This window comes from Typopeltis vanoorti, chromosome 8 (genome assembly GCF_054136105.1).
Source record: "Typopeltis vanoorti isolate ZY-2024b chromosome 8, IOZ_Tvanoo_1.0, whole genome shotgun sequence".
Taxonomy (NCBI): Eukaryota; Metazoa; Arthropoda; class Arachnida; order Uropygi; family Thelyphonidae; genus Typopeltis; species Typopeltis vanoorti.
This window is the reverse complement of record NC_143556.1, coordinates 95,955,002-95,967,494: the sequence shown is the minus strand read 5'-3', so window position 1 is coordinate 95,967,494 and position 12,493 is coordinate 95,955,002. Positions and strand designations below refer to the sequence as shown.

The 12,493-nt window shown below is 35.5% G+C and overlaps 1 protein-coding gene across 2 annotated transcripts in view; it reads left to right on the top strand.

The window, feature by feature from the left end:
- LOC150104206 (receptor expression-enhancing protein 5-like) overlaps positions 1–12,493 on the top strand; it is a 58,493-nt gene that overhangs the window by 16,990 nt on the left and 29,010 nt on the right. The window lies entirely within an intron of this gene.

The window sequence follows — 12,493 nt, the reverse complement described above, 5'->3', positions numbered from 1 at the left end:
TACAGGATATGATAGTACTACATGAAAAAAATTACATCATTATTAATTTCCTATCTACAATTTTCCTCCAAATCAGTCTGTTACTTGTCAAGACTCCAACATTATCAGATCTTATATTTCTATTGTCTATAAGGCACTTTGTACCGTATCAATCCACCTATATCTTGGTCTTCCTCTGGGTCGTTTTGCTGCCAACCTGGCAGAGAACACTTGTTTTGCTAATCTTTCCTCGCCCATTCTGTTTAAGTGACCATACCACCTGAGATTAGCTCTGCTAATGCATTCCTGGATGCTGACAATGTCAAGTTCTTTCCTAATATCCTCGTTTTTAATATGATATTGCCATTGATGCCATCTGTTCATGCCTATAATCTTTCTCAGGACTCTCATATCTGTGGTCTCTAGTCTTTGGTCAAGTGTTTTACTTCTGACCCAGCTCTCAGATCCATAAGTTAAAACTGGTTTGAACACTGTCTTATATACAGCTAATTTAGTGTTCTGACTAATTTCTCTTTTATTCCATATGAATTTATTCAACTGACTTCCCACCATACCAGCTTTGCTGATTCTGTTGTCTATTTCTATATTTAATTTACCATCTTCAGTAAAAATCGTGCCTAAATAGCTGAAATGTTTTACTTGTTCCACAGGTTCTCCATTCACAATACAGTTGACATTTTCAATGATTCTGCCTATTTTCATTGTCTTTGTCTTTTTATTGCTGACCTTCATACCATATCTATTACAACAGCTATTCAATTTAGTCAGAGAATCTTGCAGACTTGTAGCAGATTTATTTAGAAGTATGACATCATCCACATAAAGCAAAGAGCTGACATTAACTTCTCCAATTTTGATATCATGTTTAATACCACTTTCCTTCATAATGTGATCCATATAGATAATGAATAACGGAGGGGATAATGTACATCCTTGTCTCACACCAGATTTAACATTAAACCATCTTCCTGTACTTCCTTCAATTCTAACTGCTGACTTACAATTCAAATAAAGACTAAGTATTGCTTGATATAATGCCCCATTGACCATATAACTGCAGCGTATTGAATAGCTTCTCTTGGCACCTTGTCACATGCCTTTTCCAAATCGACAAAACTTGAATACAGATCTTTGTTATATTCCCATGCTTTCTCGACTATTTGTCGTAAAGTGAATATCTGATCCTGACAGCCTCTATTTGGCCTGAATCCAGCTTGTTCTTCACCAAGCTTTTCTTCCACAATTCTTCTCAACTGTTTCTCAAGTATACTTGCATAGATCTTGCCAGGAATGCTCAGTAGGGAAATACCTCTGTAATTCTCACATGCAGTTTTATTTCCCTTTTTATATATGGGTACTATGAGAGCTCTACTCCAATCATCAGGAATTCGTCCTTCTGTCCAGGCTTTCTGAACTATGCAGTGCAGCCAAGACTCTTATACCACCATACTTCAGCATTTCTGGTCGAATATCATCTACTCCTGCTGCCTTTCCACATTTCAAGACTTTGATGGCTTTTTCTACTTCAAGTATGGATATGTATTCCTGACTGCATGCCTGGTCAGTGTTTTTTACCACTGTGCTGTCATCACTGCTTGTTTCATTTAGCAGTTTTTCAAAGTAATTACTCCATACTTTAAGGATATCTTTTTCTCCCATTTTCATGTCACCTTTATCATCTCTAACTCCATTTATAGCACTCTTTCCTCTATTCGTAAGCTTCTTCAACAACCTCCAGAATATTTTGCCACCTTCTTGATATTTATTTTCTATATTCTTGCCAAAGTCCTCGCATGACTTTTGTTTAGCTAGTTTTACACACTGTTTAGCTTTCTTACATTTGTCTCTATATTCTGTAATAGTAAAAGCTGACTTATTTGCCAGGAACTTTTGATATGCTTTCTTCTTTTCCTTCACTGCCTCTTTAACTTCCTGTGTCCACCAGAGAGTTCTGATTTTTTTTATCCTCTCAGACAACCTCACCACATGCCTCTCTGGCAGAATCACTCAATGTTTTCTTCAGAGTTTGCCACTGAATCTCCAAGGTTTGATTCCTGTTCTCAAACGCTTTCATTTTTTCTTCAATAATCTTTGTGTATTTTAGTCTACAGTTCACATCTGAGAGCTGCTCAACTTTTATTCGCTTTAAAACTTTCTTACATGTTTTTCTTTTCAATATGAAATTCAATTTTATCTTGCTCAAGACTAAATAGTGATCATTTCCAATTTCAAATCCTCTGTACACTCTGGTGTCCTGCACCAGGGAGAAAACATCACTATCAACAATAACATAGTCAATGAGACTTTTCTTATTCCTAGCCTCTTCTCTCCATGTAAATTTGTGGACATTTTTATGTTGGAACATGGTGTTAGCAATAACCAGTCCATGTCCTGAGCAGAAATCCAACAGATATTTGCCATTATTATTAGCTTTGCTCTTTTCTCCAAATTTTCCCAAAATATTTTTGTATGTCTCACAATCATTTGCTACTCTGCTATTTAGATCCCCAACAAGGACCAACTTTTCATTTTTCATTGTGTCAGTTGCTTTTTCTAAAGCCTCAAAAAATTCCTCCACTTCTACTTTAGTAGAACCTTCTGTGGGACCATAGGCACAAATAAGTCTCATTGTCCAGTTCCCCATTCTCATATTTGCCCACATTACTCTACTTGAGACTGACTGCCATTCAAGAAGATTAGCCTCGTATTTTGTGTTGAATACTATGGCTACTTCTTCTTTTCCTTGATTGTCATTGCCTGAATATAACATTTTGTATTTATTGCTCAGAAAGATCTCACCAGTTTTGGTCTTTTTTGTTTCAGTCACCCCTATTATGTCGATCTGGTACTTATCTAATTCCTCAGCTAGCTCCATTTCTTTGCCATTCAGGCTTCTTACGTTGATAGTACCGATCTTTAACTCTGGTGATGTTGAGTTGGGGTTTGTTTTCAGATTTGTTCCAGTAGCTGACTTTCAGTTTTATTAAGATCTTTAAATCTTGAATTTATTTCTTCCTCAACTATTTTAATAAATATGGGAGATGTCTAAATTTGCAATCATTTATATTTTTCTTTAATAAAAGTAAGTATTATTGGAAAGTTTTTATTGAACTGAACATGTCAATTAAATTTTTATCTCTACCTTGTAACTCTAAATTTAAATTGCTTAATTTCATACAGAAATCTACTAAAAATGATAAGTGTAACAACCATCTTTTATCACTCAATTGTGGATAAATATCTTCTTTTTCATCAAGAAAATTTTTTATATCATTAATTAATACAAGAAATCTTTCTAAAAATTGACTTCTGCTGAGCCACTGAACATTATTGTACAACAGAAGTTCCCTATCATCATCTGCCTGTAATTTAAACAACCGCCGTTGCAGGGCTTTTCCTCGAACAGAATTGACAATTTTAAATGTAATATCCAAAACATCTTTTGTGTTTAATCTTTTACTACACAGTACTTGCTGGTGAATAATACAGTGGTACGTTAAAAAATCTGGATATTTGTCATCGTTTTTGCATAATGAAATGAAGCCTGATTTATTACCTATCATTGCAAGAGCACCATCAGTAGTAATAGACACAAGTTTAAAAAGCGGAAGTTTGTGTTGTTTCACAAATTCATCAAATGCTGAAAAAATGTCTTCTCCCCTAGTCCTTCCCAATAATGGTATAATTTTCAAAAGTTCTTCTTTATTTGAATAATCTTGAAATACCATACGAATAAATACCATTAACTGAGCAATATCAGTGAAGTCGTTTGATTGTAATGTCATTAACTGAGCAATATCGTTCAAATTGTAATGAAAACGCAACACACTGCTGACTGTCTGACGTTAACCTTGCCTGGAAACTTTTCTCCGACAATTGGAACTCTTCCTTTCGGCAATTTGAAACCTTGTCTGTGGCCTAGAAGTAGTCTCTCTCTCTAGCGACGTCTCGAACTGAGAAGCTCCTTTCTGGAAGTTGGAAACTCCTCTCTCAAGCATTGTGGATCCGCGCAGTATCTTTGACGGCAACTCTTGGACCGGGCAGCCTCTTCTCTGACAGCAATTCTGGAATCGGGACCCCTTCTGCTTGCTTTAGTCCCTTTTTATTAGGCCTCCTCTGAGACCTCGCATGAAGTTTGGCAACCCCCAAAGAATCGGTATGAGTCTTTCATCTTAAGTTTCAAGTTTGGCACGCCTTTTGTTCTCCTTTGCTTTCTTTTGATTGTAAGTTGCCGGCCATCAGAAAGTTGTTTGAACTCTTTCTGACTGACTTCGGAGATGTTTACACTTAGGGCCTGCAAGCCTTTCTCATACATACAAGTTTCAATAACAATCTTTCTAATGCTGCCATGTACAGCTTCGGCGACTCTAACATATTCTTATTAAAGCAGTATATACAGTTAGCTTCAAAAGAGTTATTTACAAAAACATCTAATACAAACTATACCGAGACAAACAAAGCTTACTTTTTTACAATATTCATATGGGACTTAACTTAAGTAAAAAAATCTATGTAATGCACTTTGAAATATTTAATATTTAAGCTACAATCGAGTTTTTACACTTTACTTATAATCATATTCACTCGGCTCGCTATTTGACTTCCACTGATCCAAATTAATTCATTTACCTGGACTTATAAGAAAATTACTGATTTGACAATTTTAACAAAAAATAAATAACAATAGCACTACACTTAAAGCGAATTAAAAATAATACAAAATAATGATAAATAAAATATGTTTTCAGTTTTAATTAAATTTGTAAGTTAGGAGGAATACACAGGAGATTGACCAAAAATCGCTCTGCGATCGACAGGTTGAACACCCCTGCACTATACTGCAAAAGGAAAAAAAAAAAAAAAAAAGTAGCTTTTATTGTATCACTGAATATAGTGTACAATGTTTATCAACTTCATAGTATAATTGAACCTGTGGTTCATGCAGCTCTTAAGTATATGATATGCAAAGCTTTAATGAATATGAAACCCCCCTTAATAATGAACTGTTTTTGGCTATGATTACTACAATTATTATTATGTGACACCTTCAGGGAGTTCAAATACTCGTCAAGGGAGAGTGTGCCAACAGCATCGAATGATTGAACCCCTTCCAACTATTAACCATGCTCAAACTTGCTTAACATTTTTGCGAGCCATTAGTAGCAGAGGCTCTACCATTCGACCTACCTTTGCTGACAATTTAGTAATTTCTGTAATTCTGCAGGGATAAATGCCTCAGGCAACATGTAGCAAAATAAACAAGAGGCTTAGGAGTTTTGAGTTTGGTCCTGGCATCAGAGGACTGATTATAACTTGAAATGTCATCCCTGCTCTCAGTTGGAGGAGTGACCATGTGATCTTGATTTGTGGGATAAGTAGAGATGTCAAGAATAGCAGCATACATGTCTGCAAGGAGATCTGCTTTGCATTATGGAAGATACTGAGATAGTAGTGATGATAGCTTCATCCACCTTTGCAACGAGTTGCCTGGTGTTGCATCACCTTAGCTCAGTACTGAAGATATTTTCAGGCGCAAACTTTGTTTGCTCACATTTAGATAAAGGATTAAACTAAATTTATTATAGTTCTAACCAAGTGAAAAATAAACTTTCAAGAAGAAAGGAAGTTATGTGGATTATAAGGCAAGTGATTATAATAATCTTAGAAATCAGCTTGAGGCAGTTCTATAGGTGGAAGAACTGGAAAGGAGAGATATCACCAGTGCATGGGAACTAGTGAAGAAACATTTATTAGCAGTAATGGAAAAGTATATACCCCAATTGAAAAAAGGCAGCAAGATTTGGTGTAATGTGGATGATAATATAATGTAAAGTGGAAGATAATATCAAACAGGAACTGCAGATGAAAAGGAGACTATGGAAAAAGTATCAAGAGAGGGATTGAAAGTAGTTGCATGAGGAATGTAAGATTCAGTGAGGAAAGTGACTAGTGTGAAAGCAAAACTTGAATATGAGAAGAGATTAGCCTTTAGATCGAAGGAAAATCTGAAGGAATTCTTCCATTATGTAGCCATTAGGAGCAAAAATGATTGTGAAGAATAACAATGGGAGTAAAATGACTGATGCAGAAGACACAGTAGAGTTGTTTAATGATCATTTTATTATGTCATTTCATCCTGGAAAAAAAAAAGGCTTTGTTGCTATAGGGATGGGGAGGGTTCAAGATTTAGAAGTGCAAGGGGAGAGTGTGTTACAAATACCAAGTTCTCTGCATTTCACGTGTTTTAAGAACGTGCTAAGGAACTAACGCTCTACTGACTTGGATTTTCAATAAGAGTCTGGCTATGGGGAAGGTGCCCAAGTGGTGGAAGGAGGGTACTATTGTCTTTGCATAATGGTGGTGGTAGAATGGAAGTGTCAAACTATAGGCCTGTTTGTACTACTTCTGTAGTTATTAAGAGTTTGGAGAAATTAGTATGAGATCGTACAACATTGGGCAGATGAGGGTAATGTTATCTCTGATAATCAGCATGAATTTGTTAAGGGAAACTCTTGTTTTAGTAACCTAATTGTCTTTTATAATACAGTAAGAAGAGCAAATTGATAAGGGAAAGGCATATACTGCCATATTTTGGAATTTTACAGAGGCATTTGACAGGGTGTTACATGATAAGCTGATAATTTAGTTATAGTATATGGGTTTGGATATGAGGTTAGTGAATTGAATTGGGAATTGGCTGTCTGGTAGATATCAGAGTTGTGTATGCGACAGGAATATCAAGGAGACAAGGTAACAAGTGAGGATCCCTCAGGACCCAATAATGAGATCTATATGATTTAACTATAAATTACATATTTAGTTTTGGAAGTTTATTTTGCACTTGGTTAGACTATAACAAATTTAGTTTAATCCTTTATCCAAGTGTAAGCAAACAAAGTTTGCGCCTGAAAATATCTTCAAGACTGGAGCAAGGTGGTACATCAGTAGGCAACTCGTAGCAAAGGAGGACTAAGCTCTCATCACCCCTTGTCTCAGTATCTCCCACAATGCAAAGCACATCTCCTTGCGGACATGTATGATGCTGTGCATTAAGGGAAGGGCCACTGCCCAGACCAGTTTTGAACTTTTTTGAGGTCTCGTCAGTGGGAGGCAGACCCAGAAGTAATTTAATTTAATAATTAATATAGAAGTAATTTAATAAGAAGGTGGTACACCTGTTGGCAACTCATATAAGTGAATATGACCTCTCCATTGCTTCTGCCTTAGTATCACCACTTCTGGGTCTGCCTCCCACTGACGAGAGCACAATAAAGGTCAAAACCGGTCTGGGAGTAGCCCTTAATGCATTGCATCATACATGTCCGCAAGGAGATGTGCTTTGCATTGTGGGAGATACTGAGACAAGGAGTGATGAGAGAGCCTGGTCCACCTTTGCTATGATTTGCCTATGGATGTACCACCTTGCCCCAGTCCTGAAGATATTTTCAGGCACAAACTTTGTTTGCTTACACTTGGATAAAGAATTAAACTAAATATGTAATTTATAGTCTAACCAAGTGAAAAAACTTCCAACAGTATATGATTTAACTTTTATATATCATTGATACTGTCAATGGATTGCATGGAAATATTCACTTGTTTGCAGATGATATGAAACTGAGAAAGGTTATTTGTAATAGTGCCAATGTGGTAACCCTTCAAAAGGATATTAATAAGCAGGAATGATGGGAAATGAATTGAGGGGGGGGGGAGCATCAGTTTAATGCAACTAAATATAAGGTCTTGAAGTTTAGGATCCATAGCTGGGAAGCTGCATATTCAGTTAGAGGAATTGTGCTAGAGAAAGTGGAAGAAACAAGGGATCTTTAGGTTGTGATTGATAGACTTGAAGTTTAGGAGACATGCTGTAAAGGTAGTGAAGGTAACCAAGGAGATTGCTGAAATACTGATAAGGACAATAAACAGCAAAGATGAATGGGTTGTGGTTCCATTGTGAAAAGCCCTGATCAGACCACACATGGATTGTTGTTCTCAGATTTGGTCGCCATGATTTTAAGGGGAAAATTAAGCTTAGAGAGGGTGCAAAAATGGATTACAGAAATGATGTTTGGACTGAACAGTGTTAGCTGAGGATATGCAGACTGCAGGGTTTTGGTCGACAGGAGGGGTGATATGATTGAGACATTTAAACTGTTGAGAGGTAGTTACAGATGGAGTTCTTTTGTATAGTAGATTTGAAAGAAGGAGCAGGGACAAGGTGCCATCCCTGGAAGTTATGAATGAAAGTGGTAAGAGGATGAGGAGTAGCTTTTTAATCATGGAGAGTGGATGGACCTTGGAATGCATTGCCTGATAAGGTAGAGTACAAATAGTGAATGAGTTTAAGGAATGGTATGATAGACTTTGTTTTAGATGAGCCTCCCATGATGAATCTGACTCCATAGAGATCTCAAATAATAATAAAACAAATGTATACAATTTAAATGCTGTTTGAAATGACTTAAATAAAAATGGGGAGAATGTATTTATGGAGTGAATGATCATTTCAGTATGGCTGTCTTCAGAGAAAAAAAATTGCTTTTTTAATTTTGCTTTAGGATTGCTTTATATTTTCAGCTGTTTTAATTCCCATCTTGTAATCTTCACTATATTTATTTTTTATTGTGATAATACATTCATTATTTACACCATGGTTTTTGCATATTTTCAACTTCGTATTTTGACAAACCTTTAAATATATCTCAGTACCAGAGGAAACCATTCAATTCCAAAGGTTTGCTGTCCAGAAGAGTTAATACCACAAAGGTAGGCTGATGATATTTACACCATTGTTCTCATTAATATCTTTTTTTTTTCTAGTGTTTATATTTTAGAGTAATTGTAGCCCAAAATGGTTCATTATTGTACAGAGCTCCATATTCATAAAAGCCTTGCTTATCATTTTATATTTAGCAACAATTAGTAATTAGAGCAAATGGTATGACCCTTCATAATGAAAAACATCCCCTCCCACAGAACACTATGCTGCTGTCTATGGGAGGGGAGGTAACAACTGTTTATAATCAGCTATTAGGTGTAGAAAGCAGACTATTTATGTACAGCAAATAAAGATGCACATATATATATTGCAGAAGGGACATACATGTGGTTAAGGGAGTTCCTGTGGACAGTTTCAGCACATGCAGCCACTGCTTGTCATGGATGTGTTAATAAGATAGTCAACCTATCAATATGTTTTGATCAAGACTGAATATATTGCAATAATCAAAATGGACAGGATGTATCAAATATCATGCTAAACGTTAGGCATCACTAGTCACTTCCATTTTTAGTATGGGAATGATAGATGGATTGCTCGATGGTTTGTGTGGTATTAGCTGCATCCAGTCCAGGTTAAATATTGAAGTTTGCTTCCAACTAGATTAGACTTTTGACAGACATTTAGCATGATTGTTAGATCCCTAAAGAATTTGGGCCTTATTTAATTTATTTCTGACCTTTGTTGAGGTATAGTCATATGATAATAACTATACCTCATATAAGTGATAACTGCATCTGAAAGTAGATGTAGTGTATCCTCAAAAGGTACATTAATGAAGAGATTCAACATTGCTTAGAACAGCGAAGAGATCACGTTGAGCATTGAGGATCGGTGGCAACACGATTTTGGAAATCAGAGATAAGATGTATATTAATAGCTAGTATGTGTTTAGCAGTTCAAAGATGATAGTGAACAAGTGATAGGCTTGTTTGCTATCATCTTAGTGGATTGAATGAAAACATTTTTCACTTTATCTAGGAAATGGGATGAACCTGAGCTTTAAACAAGTAACTACTTTGTGTATATGAATTAAAGAAACCTCATGGCACAAGTATTTCTTAAAGAACAATTACAAATCATTCATGGAGAAGAAATAACCAAGAAGACTGGTAAAATTGGAAAATTATCTGTGTTACAAGGTGAGCTGTGAGATAAGCTTTCTCAAAAAATGCCACATCTCAAGATTATTCTTAACTTTATAAAGCTGAAAGAAACCATCAGGTCTCCCAGTGCATACAGTATCAATTTCAATGCAAGCCTATCACTTGTTCACTATCATCTTTGAGCTGCTAAACACGAATTAGCTATTAATATCTTATCTCTGATTTCCAGAATCGTGTTGCCACCGATCCTCAATGCTCAACGTGATCTCTTCGCTGTTCATTTAATAAACACCACTGACATTTAGATCATAAGTTCAGTGCTCTTGTTACTAAGCAAAGTGCCCTTCATGTTGTTTCAGAAAATTGGGTAGTTAATATCTCATGATGTCCTTTAACTGAAAGTGAAATCCTCATTCTTTCAAAAGGATATTATTTTGCCATAGTTCCTAAAAAGATGCCTTACTTTGAGTTCCTTTTCAACATTAAGAACGAAATTTATTCACTCTCTCTCTAGAGAGGATACTAATAAACTTCATTTGGAAGTTTCTTGCTGAAAATCAAAGCAACAATTTTTTTCACTTACAAATATCTCTTCAGCTGAAATGAAAGCTTTACGATTCTTAAGATGCAACAGTCATCTTATTAATACTAAAGCTGACGATGGGAAACAGTAGTTATGGATACTGCAAATTATAAAAAAAAAAAAAAAATTCTTATTATGGGATCAATTCCAATTCCAGAAATCACAATCCCAAGAACGGCAAGCCAAGATGGAGACGCTATAGAAAAGCTTAAAATTTATTTTGCTAGAACCCATAGCCAAGTGAGCTGGTCTCGGGCGTGGACAGCAGGTTCCCCCCCTCCCCCCCAGTTTATCTGAGGTTTTTCATCCCGCAAGCAGGTAAACCAGCACTTTAACCAACCTATTCCTTAGGATTTCGGTTCCAAATGCCTACACGTGAGCGTGATAGACAACGTCTATCACGCTCAGATATGTGAAAGATATTCAGGGAAGCATTCCTCGTCATCCAGTTGTCTATTGTATAGATTCACCTACTTATCAAATAGCCACATTTTAGCATGCCTATTGAAAGCTGAAATTGGTAATTACTGCTCATTCATAAAAAATTCATCAGAGTTTCTAGATAGTGTGAAAAATGTTTCTCTACAACTCACTGATCTAATGGTTAACTTCGATATAAAATCTCTCTTCACTAATGTACTTGACTGTCATCACTCATGAAGTGATGACAGTCACAAGAAACTTGGTAAAAACCAGGAAGAGCTAGATGATAACATTTATCTTTGGAAGATGGAAACCATAATGTTAATTTGTTAATATGAAGAAAACTAGCCACTAAACTGTATCACTTCACTAATATTGACTGTGGATATTTTATTTTAAAAATAAATTTTACATTCAAGTTGGAGGAACCACAATGGGAAGTCCACTCTTCCTCATTCTTGCAAACTTCTACTTAGAATGTTTAGAAGACATCCTGTTCTCATCCATACATCCTCAACCTTCATTTTGGGTTCATTATATAGATGATGTTTTGGTGATCTGGCCGCATAATGAAAAAAAAAATTACCTACTTTTTTTTTTTTTTTAATCTAATATAAGCATTCAACATTCATGAATTCAATTTACTAAAAAGACAAGTTATCCTTCTTAGATATCCTACTCCTCCACTCACCATTAGTTGAAATTACTTCTAATTATTGAAAGCACACTTTCACTGGATGCTACATTACATTCAACATCAATCTGCTCACCATCTCTCATTACATTCAACAATTCTTTTAGAATTCCAGAAGACTGGAATTCTAAAAACTTTGGTATGGCTGCTCACACTATATGTTGTATGCTTCAACAGGAAAAATTTACAGGAAGAACTCGTAAACATCAGGTGCTATATGAAACTCAATGGTTTCTCAGAAAGAACCACACAACAGCTTTTTAATTCCTATAATCCTAGTTCAAATAACAAGGGCACAACGTCGAGTTTCAATCCCATACATTTCTGGCATCTCAGAATCCATTTCCAGAATTCTTAAGAAATACAGTTTAGTGGCTAGTTTTCTTCATATTAACAAATTAACATTATGATTTCCATCTTCCAAAGATAAATGTTATCATCTAGCTCTTCCTGGTTTTTACCAAGTTCCTTGTGACTGTCATCATTCTTATTCTTACTTTGGACAAACTGGATACTCAGTAGAAAAGAGACTACAAGAATACCAGTCTTACACTAATAACAGGAAATCTGAGAACTTTGGCTTGGCACAGCACACTAGATACAGACCACAATATCCTGTATTCTGAAACACATCTTACTTCATCTGTGTCACTATAAATTTGAATGTTTGTTTAAAGAAAGTGCTGAGGCCTTACTTCACTATCTGAACTTAAATTAGAATGACTGCCTCTCACTATCTATGATATGGAGAGACTTATTCTAATTGCACATCACTAAAGTTTTTTTTTTTTAAATACAGTTAATAATTAAATATTAAATAATTAATAATAGTGTTTCTTCATTTATACCATTGCAATGTTTTATGTATAACATCATGTGGTCCTACTGTTCACATCAATTGATTGTTT